Below are 12,842 nucleotides of genomic sequence, written 5' to 3' on the forward strand. Positions count from 1 at the left end.
GCAACAGATGCAGGATCCTGATGAGAACACACCTGGGATTACCAAGGTAGAAAATCAAGGATACTTGCACTTACTGAAGTCAGAGCCACATTCTAGATCTTCCCATAGCCCCTGATATCTGCCAGTTAATAATGAAAAACATGAACACTTATGGCAAAAGAATATTTTATAGAAACATTTTGATTTCTTCATCCCCAAGATTTTTTTCCCCTGAAAAATGGTAATATTCTTATATAATTCAAAACATGCCACTGGTATTGCCATTTGGGCTTATAGCAAAAAATCAAAATAGTTGACAATAGACGGTGTATTTCAGTTGAATTCTCTTTTTCTGATGACCTATGAAACACCAACTCATGTCAACAGGATTTGATTGGAAGGTGGGAGTGCACACATACCAAATTATTTTAGATGGAAATTGACAAGATCAACATAAATTGAAAAAAAATATGACTACACATGCATTCTTTTGAGAATCAAAGATACAGTGAGTACGTAAAAACAATAACATTCTCAGTATTCTTCAAGTTTATGTTTTCTAGTAGTTGATTCTCTTACTTTTTTAGCAGTTTACCGAGAAGAACTTTGCTAATAAAACCACATACATTTTTAACAAATCTTAAGACAGGAAGTCAATATTTTCCACTAATCCAAGGAAGCATATACTTACAAGCCACTGAATTAAGGAGTATGGCTGGTTTTAAAATATCCAGAGGCATGAAGCTATTCTGGATATCTTACCTTTCATAGGATCAGACAGATTCCTTGCTTTGGCAAACATCTTCATCCCATCCCTGCCTCAGGGGGCCTAGCCTAAGAAAGAAAGAATATACCGTCAGCTAAGACATATCATTTAGGGTCCACGATGCGGTCTGACTAAAATAAAGAGGATGATGTGTTCATGAGTTTTAGTTGGCTAGAATTATTTATGAAGAGGAGTTTGAGAATAGTTTTCAATCACGACAGAAATCTTATGCTAACAGCTCATTCTTCTACTATCACTATTTGAAGAACAGTGCCAAACAAAGTAAAGTCTCAGCAGCACTATTCTTAGTCCCTGGAGTCAAAGATCGGAGGAGGATGAACTTCCCAAAATAACTGATTAGGATCCAGGATGCTGCAACCTTAGTGAAGGTGGCCTTTCCATCTTCAAGCCTGTAATGGAGAATCTCTGTGTTAGTCAACTTTGAGTTTCTGTCACCAAAACACGTGACAAGGGCAGCTTAGAGAAGGAAACATTGATTTTGGCTCTTGGTTTTCAGAGGAATCAGTGTTATGTTCAGCAGGCTCCAAAGCAGAAACATGGCGGAAGGGTATGACAGAAAAGTTTCCCAGTTCATGACAGCTGGGAAGCAAAGGGAAAGAGACAAGAAGGGGACAGAGAAAAAATATGGTTCCCAAGGCTCCCAGTGACTTAATTCCTCCATACAAGATGCACCTGCCTACAATTACCACTAAGTAGTTCATTGGAATCATTAATCCATCAATGAAGCCACAGCTATCCCCACCTCTGAACCTTGCTTAATTAGGGTCCAGCCTTTCAACATATCAGTTTTGGAAGGAACATTTTAGATCCAAACCATAGCAATCTTCTTCTTCAGAAGGAGCCCAGTCTTCTTTAGGGCTCAGTTGATTAAGTCATGTCAACCCAGAACAATCTTCCTTCCTTGATATCAGCTGTGCCACATAACTTCTTCATTGGCATGAGTGTCATATTCACAAACCCTTGGAATTATAAAGAGTGTGTATTTCCAGGGGTGGAATCCTGGAAATTACTTTAGAACATTACCTACCTCTGAAGGGATATGTGTGATTGGTGCAAAATTTTTGAGACTCTATTGATTATGTCAAAAATATTAATGGTTTCCAAGGACATTAAGAGAAGTTGTGAACAAAGGGAAGGAAGAAGCATACCAAGATATTTCAGTTGAGCTAAAAACAAACAATCAGTTTCATGAAAGTGAGAGTCAGCTGAGTTATATAGAATAGAATTGAATGAACTTTATAGTAGCTGTTGAGGATGATTAAAACAGAGATTTACTGTCTGGCTGCTGGTAGTGTGTAAGTCTCACCTCCCCCTCTGACCCTTGTGTCTCATATCTGGGAAAACTTCTGAGAAAGTTTGGGATTCCCCTCCCACCTTTGCAGCCAGTGGAAGATTCAAACCATGAAAACCTCAAAGCCTCAACTACCTAAGAATTCTTAAATTAACCTAAATAATCACCCAGTCCCTCTCCTTTACTGGCTCTTAAGCCATTGCACATTGCTGGGGAGTCTAGCTTCTCTCATGTTAATAATGCCTTAAAAATTGCTTTATTTAGAGTTAATGCACACAACATGCAATACAAAGTTAATACTCACAATTGGTAATCTGCTTTAGATAGACATTTTATTCCCAAACAGACATTACCAAAAATTTATGCGAAATATAGGGTTCCACCAGACCCAGGATAACAAGATCCTATGCCTCTGACCACATGGGAAAAACGATAGACTACTATGCTTACACTAACAGGTTCTGTTTGGACTCCAGCTCGATGCCTGAGACCTATTAATTATGAATGGTCATCAGGGACTCACAACCTGATACCCAAGTTTCATTTGACCCTGGATTAGGAGATCTCCACCAAACAAAAAGAGTATCACTCTCCTTGAAAGAGAAGGAACATTATAAGAGGGCCCTGAGATACTCAACCTCCAGTGACTTGGGGAGATATAAAATCATTAACAACCTCAGCTCAACAGCTGCTGGCTCAAAGGGGTTAAAATACACTCTGGAAAACTTGGTTACTGCTTTGTTTGCTAACCTTACACAAAAGTCTGTAATTGTTTTGATCCTTATGACAATGTTGTTCTGATGTTGTACCCCAGCTATGGGAAATCCAGAAAAAATGACTCCTTATTCATAAGTGGGTGTTTACTGATCCTGAGATTGTAATGTTATGCTTGTTACTGTCAATGTTTACCCTATTTTTGCCTCTTCCAATATTAAAGAGAAAACAAATGTTATTCATCCAAAATGCCATACAAAAGAGAAAAGGGGTGCTATAGGGATTCTGACAGTGGAAAAATACAGGGAAGCATTCCTCTGGGGAGCAAACCCCCAGGGCGTAACAGACTCTCTGTTTCCTACCCTTAGTATGCCCTGTGATCTCTCCTAGGAACTACTAAGCTAACTAATACATGTGCAATACCAGGCTTCTGGGAAAACTTCTATGCAAAGACACAGAATGCCTAGCTGCTGTGGCAATGCCCTGCATGAGGAGGCTCTGTGCTAGAGTCTTATCAGCCTTGACCTTGATCTTAGGCACATACTCCTGAGAATAAAGGAACTCTCTTGTTAGACAACCACAATGTTTGACTGAGCCTAAACCTGTCCACATAACAGTAACTTTATACAATGGACTTTCTTTCTTTTTTTTATATATTTTTTTAGATGCATGAACCTGTATTTTATTCATTTATTTATATGTGGTGCTGAGAATCGAACCCAGTGCCTTACACATGCTAGGCAAGTGCTCTACCACTGAGCCACAGCCTCAGCCCCACAATGGACTTTCTTGAGAGCTACACAAAGCTCCTAACATTGCACATTGCAATTTAATATGTAACTGAGGAATAAGCTGCATAATGTTGCTAAGTTTGTAACCTGCCTAGTAATGAACAATATGTACTAATGATGCCACTGACCTAAAGTAGCCTATAGACATAAATAAAGCTGGCAGCTTGGGCATTCTGCCATTCTGCCATCTTTCCTGCCTCTGAATCTTGTCTCTGTGTCTCTTTTTATTTTCTTTACAAGGGAGGCCTTCCCTGCTGTCTCTAGAAACCTTAATTATGTAAGTAAGTCCTTTTTCATAGCCTATTGGTGTATATATCCTAGGATCAGATGAACTTTAGATGATGATGCATTTGCAGGATGACTATGCCACATACACACGCACATGACATTGATACAATCAACACCTACATGTTAGAAAATTCTTCAGTTTAATTCATGGGGCCCATGATTAGCTTCCTTCTGCCTAGTAATTTCTTCTTTCATCTTTGCTTCACTTTATAACCCCACAACATGAAGATGGTCCATCCTATATAAAACTCTGCCTAGGAAATCAAACCTGTAATGCAAATTAATATTAACAAATAGTATGAATTTTAATTGTATTTAACTAGGTGAGTTTTAAAATAAGATTATCCAGTTGAAATAAATATAGCCATATTCACAGAGTACTGGTGGACATTCAAAAAAATTGTTTATGTTATGGAATATAATTTAAAATATACATTAAAAGCCCAAATGTGCATGACACATGTATTCAGATACCTCAAATCTATTGATTTAAAGTGAAGTGATAATAAAAAATGCAATGATATTGAAAATGGTATGATGTGGACTAAATAATTTATTTATGTAGTTATATATTTATTAACCAGAATGCTAATGTGGCTAATACAAGTAAACAGAGAATAGAGGAGTTCAGCATTACCTTGATCTCCTGTTCAGAATGGAGATATGATCAATTTGACTGGACCACAGGGTGCCCAGATTTCTGATGAAACATTATTTCTGGTTGTGTCTGTGGGAATACTTTCAAGAGAGATTAGCATTTGAGTCTTGAGCTAAGTAAAGCAGATAACCTCCTATTTCAGTGAGCTTTGCATCTCTGTAACCAAAAGACCTGACAAGAACTCTTTAGCAGAGGGGGAGAAGTTACATTTTGGTTCAGTTTCAGAGAATTAGTCCATGGTCAGTGTTATGGCTTGGATATTTGGCGCCCCCAAAAAGCTCATTGTGAGACAATGCAAAAAACCATTAGAGGCGAAATCATTGGTTATGAAAGCTTTAACTGAATCAGTGCATTAATCCCCTAACAGGAATTAACTGGGTGGTAACTCCCAGCAGATAGGGTAGGGTTGAATGAGGTGGGTCATGGATGGGGGGGCATGCCTTAGGGTACATATTTTGTTCTTGGTGATTGGAGCTCGCTGGATCTCTCTGCTTTCTGGTGGGAGTCCTGAGATGCTTTCTTCAACCACACCCTTCTGCCATTATGTTCTATCTCATCTCAAGCCCCAAGTAATGAAATTGACCATCTATGGACAGAGACCTCTGAATCCTTGAAAAGTTTCTCTAAGGAAACTTTTCTTCTTCTGAAATTGTTCTTATCAGGTCTTTCAGTCACGGCAGTAAAAAAAAAAAATCTGCCTAAAACAGTCAGTTTTAGTAAGGCTGAAAATCATGGCAAAACAGCATAATGTAGAAAAGCAAATCAGTTTACAACAGCCAACAAGCAGAGAGAGTTCAGTTCATCAGAGACAAAACATAAACCCTAAAGACACCCTTGCAGTGGTCTACTTCCTCCAGTTGTACCATTCCTGCTTACAGTTACCACAATCAATCTAAACTAATCAAACTAAATTAATCAAACTAAATTAATCAACTGATTGGATTAAAGCTCTTATAACCTGATCATTTCACCTCTGAACATTCTTACATTGTCCCACAGATGACCTTTTTGGGGAAACTTCATATCAAAACCACAACACCTCCTCAATGTAATTGAGTAGTATTTAAACTCTAAAGTGTCAGATATATATATATGTATGTAATATATATATATATATATATATATATATATATATATATATATATATATATATAGAGAGAGAGAGAGAGAGAGAGAGAGAGAGAGAGAGAGAGAATGAATTTGCTGTCTGCTTAACTAGGATGCCAGTCTCCTGCCATCAATTCTTCAGATTTTTAGCACTTTAGATAGGAATGGAATCCTGGCTCTCAGACATTTGAGTCACATCAACAAACTTTCTGTATCTGCAGATTGTGAATTCTGAGTATCCATAATCAGGTAAGCCAGTTTATTATATACACATGATTATTTGATATGATTGGTTCTGTTTTACTGTAGAACCTCTTTCTATCTGTAGCTTTCCTCCAAATACTCATACTTATGGAAAATATTAAAGTAAGCATATTATCAGGAAATACCTTTAATTATTAAATGTAAATATTTTAAAATGCATTAATCATTCAAATGTTACTTTATTTAATTAATGTGTTTGAAACAAACAAACAAAAAGGTAATTACCTTGGTCTATTTCTACATCATAGAGTTATGCTTGATTAAAATTATGTTGACAGTATGATATATTATAAAGTAGAAATGTAATTTATATTATCTTATGTTTATGTATTTAGACTCATTCTACTCCAAAGAAATTCTTTGATAATGGAAATATTCTAGATCTGAACTTTCCAATAAAGTAGGCACTAGCTAGGTGAGATTAAGCACATAATTGTGACTCTAATGACTAAGATATTGAAATATTGATGTCATTTAATTTTAATTTAGGTATAATGGTAACATATGGCTAATGACTATGATTTTAAATAGAGAAGATCTAGGATATATAGTGTATAAGAGTGTGTGTGTTTTCCATATTCACTTAGTGAACAATTATTTCCTATTACTTACTTTATGCCTCCCACTATACTAAGTATCCTGTTTTTCCAGAAAAAAATAAATCTTCACCAACTTGTTGACACTAAATGATCCGTGGTTATGACATTTATTTTACATATTTTTCTGTTCTGCTTAGTTCCACTCTACATTTTATAAATTAGTGGCTCTCATTATGTGCTTTCACAGACTCTTCTCCAAGACATATTTACAGGCCTGTAAAGTCAAAAGTATTTTAATAATAAAAAGAGGTGTGAGTGTCTTCACTGTGCTGAACTTTGCATTGAAAGTATAAAGTAACTGTAGGTAAAGCTGCTGGGTCTTAGCACAAATCAAGGTGGTAGCAGAAACTCCACACTAGTTAGCATTCTGTTCTTCACTGTCATTGCACTGACAGTACAAATTCGGATGTTTCAGTTAATATTCTTGATGAAGAGGTCAAGTATAAATTTAATGAAATAATTATGACTCAGTATTGCATACAATTTTAATATTTTGTGTAAAATAATCAGAAAGATGCATGCAACATTTCTGTTGCACATGAAAAAATAATGGATGCCTTAAGGGAAAGTGTTTATGTGAGAGACTTTCCAAGTCACTCTGCTCCTTGTTCTGTGGAACTTGATTTTGACTGTAAAGAATGATTGAAAGATAGACTGGTTATTCAGGAGATTTGTCAGACATTTTGATGAAAATGAATGAAGTGAACTTGTGACCTCAAGGAAAATATCTGAAAGTAATTTTGCCAATAATACATTTCAGACTTTCCAGTGAAAATCAGATTTTCAATAACTTGAATTGGCCACCATGAGTATGACACCTTCTTAATAATATGAAGCATTTTTCTTATGAGGTTGGTGACACTATTAAGGATTATAATAGTTTTGATATTGTATAATAAAACATGTCAAAGTTTGGGAGATCTGTGTAGATTTATGAATTAATATTTTATTTATGCATTTATTGCTAACAACAGAAATGTATTTCTTGCAGTTCAGGGGGATGGCAGTGCAAGTTCAAGAGGTTGACAGTATTGAATTTTCCTGAAGTCTCTCTCCTTGACTTGTAGATGACCATCTTTGCACTCTGTCTTCACTGGGCCCTTTCTCTGTGCATAACTCGCTGCTGTATTTTCTCAAAAGGACACCAGTCATCCAATCATAATGAACTTGTATTTTCTCAATGCCAATATAAGTATGTTTCAAAAATTATGAATAAAGATTTATTGAAAATTCACAGTAGACCAATTCATTTTAATGTAGTAAAGTTCAACAGTTCTTTGAAACTTTTTCAAATTCCACATTGCAACTAATCTTAGGAAATTATCACTTAGTAAGTTCAGGTATAATGTCAAAGAAAGTTATCTACAATGATCTAAAGAAACTATTCAAATAAATTCTCTTTCTTCCAACTCTATATCTAAGTGGACCAAATTTTCTTCATATTCTTACAGAACAAATTGCTATTGACTGAAGATGCAGATATGAGAATATGGCTATTTCTACTAAATTGGACATTTAACACATACAAACTCAGGCACGGTGGCACACATTTTATAAATATAACCGCTGAGAACAAACTCACAGTGGAGAAAGACTCCCTTTATCATCTAGAGTTAACTCCCTTTTGTATTACCCTTAAGGAGAAAGATAGGATACCCAGACCAACCCTTCAACAAGTATTTATTGAGGCAATGACAGCAGCTGCAGGATCTGTTGCTTTTTGTGTCTGTCTGGTACAACACCATAACTCAAGCAGAGACTTCTTCCTTTATATCAGTTCTTATCTGTGAGGCTGTATCATAAAACCTGTCCAATTGTCAATGTTTGTAAACAGACTCACACAAGTTATCTGAATGTACACACATCCATGGGAATACAAGAAGACATTGTCACTATGGACACTGTGGGAGAGGCACCAAGGACGAATGGCTTCATTCGGGTGTGACTCTATGAGGAACTAAGTTCAGTGGACTGGTGAATTAAACTTATGCTCAAGATTGGAGAGAATGATGAACATCACGTATGAATCTATGTCTTGACTATGATTTCATTAATACAATCGGACTGTCTTCATGCATTCTTTATGGGCCTGAATACCCTTCGGGATAACTTTCAAAAGTTCAGGAGTTCAATAATAGATATAGCAAAAAGAGACAGAACTCCAATTTTATTCACCAGTAGGTATATGATAAATATTTCTTCTGCACACAGCCTTAGGCACTTTAGGAAGTACTTTTAAATTACACACACATGCATATGTACACATAGTTTCATCTGCATCAATATCTCTTTCTACATCTACATATTCATCTTTATATCTATATATGCATGTATCTATATGTATTTGAAATAGGGATAGTGTTATTTGTATCTAATGAAAAGCCTTTGCCACACGGTCAACAGGAAATCATTAGTTGGTAACATGGAAGAAAATAAATATTCTAGAACCATTAAATATTCTCTGTGTTAGGCAGAATAATGTTTTCCAAAAGATCTCTACAAGAATCTGTGAATATATTTTCATATATTCCAAAAGGAATTTTTTCTCAAACCCAACTGAAGTTAGGACCCAGTGATGGAGAAATTATCATGAATTGTCCAGGGGAGGTCAATTAAGTCACTTCAATCCTGATTCTGATCAGAGAAAACAGATCAAGAAAAAGTCAAAGATTTGATGGCTTTGAACATGGAAGAAGGGGACCATGAAATAGGAGATCTGTGTGGCCTCTGGACACCAGAAAAGGAAAAGAGATGAATGGATTGTCCTCTAACTTCTCCAAAAAGAAATGCATTCCTGCCTACACCTTGGTTTTAGTCCAGTAAGACTCCTGTTGTGGGCTGGGGTTGTGGCTCAGTGGTAGAGTGCTTGCCCAGCCACGTGTGAGGCACTGGGTTTGATCCTCAGCACCACATAAGTAAATAAATAAAGACCCCTGTTGTGCTTTTCCAAGATAGTAACTCAATAGATGTGTGTTGTTTTAAGGCACTAAATTTGTATTATTACTCATTAGGAAAAAAAATTATCCTCATTCTTTGTGAAGCAAACCTTATTTTACCTTAACTCTACCCAGCCTGGTCCTAGAAAAAGCATCCATTACCATCAAATCCTAACTCCCAAACACCTCAAACAAATCCTAATTAACCCTTCCTTTTGACCACCACATGTTTGGTCATAACTTTGTTATCCTAACTTTTCTTCTAAGTTTAGCAATTACTCTTTGTATGACAGTGATTTTCATTTGAATCCTGCCATGCCAGAGCTGACTCTTTGCTATTGAATTGTGACCATATAGCACAGCACCCTGAACATAGGAAAATTCCTGGTAATTAACTTTGATAGAATTAACAAATCTCATTATTTAAGTCTAATGTAAGTCAGAATTTGTATATAAAATAATCTTTATTACTGTATTATTCATAAATGTAATTTATTTTATTTATACAAATATTTTTCATACAAATCTCTTTTTAAATTTTCCATAGCAGTTGTTTGTTGTTTATTATTAAATTGTTTGTAGATTTTTTTTTCTAATTGGCTCAACTATTTTGATTTTCCAGGTGAAGAAACAAACATCTTGAAGATAATAGCATGCTTTACTTCTCTTAAATTCTTCCACTTAAATGTTCACAGATGAATAAATAACTGTTTGGAGATTTCTAAATGAGAATATGCATAATTCAACAGTAGTTTACTTCTTAAAAATCTAATTTAAAGACATACAAAAGTTGGTGATTTTCCAGGGATTCTTCATAGCATGGAATCAAAGTATTTTATGAGCAGCAACAATGCAACAAATATTTGTATGTCCAGTAATAAAATGAAAAAAAAAATAAAGATAGATGTTTGAAATATGAACTCATACTGAGTGAGGGAGTCATATAATAAATTATGAAGAATGCAGAATAAAAATAGCTGTTAGTTACAATTATTTGAGAAAAATCTCCCAGCATCTAAAAATAGAGAAAAGTGTGAGGTTTATGGTGCATTCTTACCAAAGGTGTGCTAAGCGCCTTTAAGTCTTCAAGTAGGAGACAGCAAACTATTAAGATCACAAGAGGGAAAAAAATCATAGAGATGCCAACTTGCCATTGCAACTGCCAAAGAAATTGAAGAAACATATTTAAGTGACTGCCTCACCTCATTTAAGGAGTGTGATCATTCCCATCCTAATGAGAACTTCTAAATTATGCAGATGTTCTGCATTATTGATATAACATAGTCACTTTACTGGATTTTAGTAACACATCAAAAAACCTAGAAAATCATCCACCTGAGAAGCAAGCTAAAAGCAAACTGGCTCATTTCCTGTTTGTCAACAATGCCTTGGCTTCATAAGGCTCACAAGATCCAAAGTTTTGCATCACATTTAAGCCTCTCCAAGTCAGTCATTATACTGTCTTTCCTGGAGTAGATTCCATTATGAAATAGGGATATTTCTGAGAAGGAAGGAGTCCAGAGGTGTTTCATTGAAGAAGAAGAGGTGCTCAGGTACTAGATAAGGACAGCCAGTGTTTACCATGGTCCTCGAATGGATATTATCAATGGGGATGTGCTTTGCAACCAGGATGTTTGTGTTTTGTGGGAGATTTGGACTGTTTTAGGTCTTCTTTCCATAATCAATAGATACATTTCATCAGCCTACCAACCTTACATTTGCTCAATAATTTTTAATCTATGAGCTTGTCTAAACCATACTTTATATACAGCAAACAACCAATGAATACTTGTTATGGGACTTTTTTTTGTCTACAGACATGATTCTTCATGTGTAATATTAGAAAGGTAGTGAATCTTATCTGTTTATATGTTCATCCCTTTCAGGATGCATTTCATCTAGAGAAAGTGTGTGGAGAATACAGTTTATGTATTAGTGAATTGACAAAATGTTTTATCCAGGAGGAAAGCATTTTTGATTACTCTTAATATGGCCTAGAGTAGATGAGAATAAACTATTTTATCGAATAACATAGCAGCACCTTAAAGAATGATCTTGCCAATTCTCACTTTTATAAATGAACTTGATAAAAAGCTAAGAGACTATCTAATGGTACCAATGAAGGCAGGCAATTGTGCTGGCCATTGCTGAACAAGAGACATGCAATATCTGTCCATGCCTCAGGTTAATATCCTTTTTTGCTGTGCTCATGTGTGTAACACCAGGGAGAAGAAAGTGTTTATTACTGACTTGGAGTAGCACAGAAGATACAACACAATTTAAAAAGAAACAGCTGGAGTGTGATCTAATCTCCATGTTCCAATTTACTTATGTATAAAACATGCATGAAAAATTAAACCTCTCTGAACAATTTGTCTGCTCTCTCTTTCTAGCATGCCTTAGCACTGCCAGATCAACAGCCCTGACTTGAGAAAACCCAGGGATGCCTTCAAATAATAAAGAGGTTATTTGGAGAATAGAGTTTTTATGAACTAAATATTAATTTGACTACACCATGGTGATTGTATCTAAATCATAAATATGTCCTCATGTTCAGGCCTCCCTTGTGGATGCCACTTGACCTCCTTAACTGTGACAGCAGGAACATATAGCTCTGTACCAGTTTGGGGAATGACATCAGATTAAATTAAGCACTCATGCATTTATGGATCAGCATAGGAAAACGGGAATACATCAACAAGGAGTGAATAATGAAAAGAGAAGTTGTTCTGTGCTCCCTAATCATACATATATATAAACAATGATCCTGCCTGGAACTTCAGGGTGGCCATAACAACAAAGAAATAGCTTTATATTTTATATTTCAATCTTTTATCCAAATTTTTATCAGCAAAAGAATAATTGTTTCACCAATATAATTCTTCCGCTAGCAATTTCTTTTCGTTGTTGTTTGTGTTAACTGAATAATTACTATGTGCTTAAGACTGTGTTAAAAATATGAGACCAAAAATGTCAGTCCTTAAGAAATTAAAAACCTAAATGTCACCATATCCATTAGGATGGCTACTTTCTAAAAACAAGAACAAAAACAATAAAATAGCAAGGGCTTGGTGAGAGTGCACAGAAATGTTTGCATTGTGTTGATAAGAATGTAAAATGAAGCAGTCGTTTTGGAAAACAGCATGGTGGTTGCTCAAAAAAAAGATGAAAAATAGAATTGTCACATGATCCAATAACTCTACTTCTGGATATATATCCAAAATTAGTGCAGCAGAATTTGGAAGAGAGATGTCCACAGCCATATTTATTGTAAATAAGGCAAATATTGCAAACATTGGAAATGTTCACAGGAGGCAAAAGTGGAACAACTGAAGCATCCATCAATATACAAATGGATAAACAAAAATTATATATGTATATATAATACATATTTATAATATATATGTATTTTATATATGTATATAATG

Source organism: Marmota flaviventris, chromosome 11, assembly GCF_047511675.1.
Source record: "Marmota flaviventris isolate mMarFla1 chromosome 11, mMarFla1.hap1, whole genome shotgun sequence".
In the NCBI taxonomy this organism is placed as follows: Eukaryota; Metazoa; Chordata; class Mammalia; order Rodentia; family Sciuridae; genus Marmota; species Marmota flaviventris.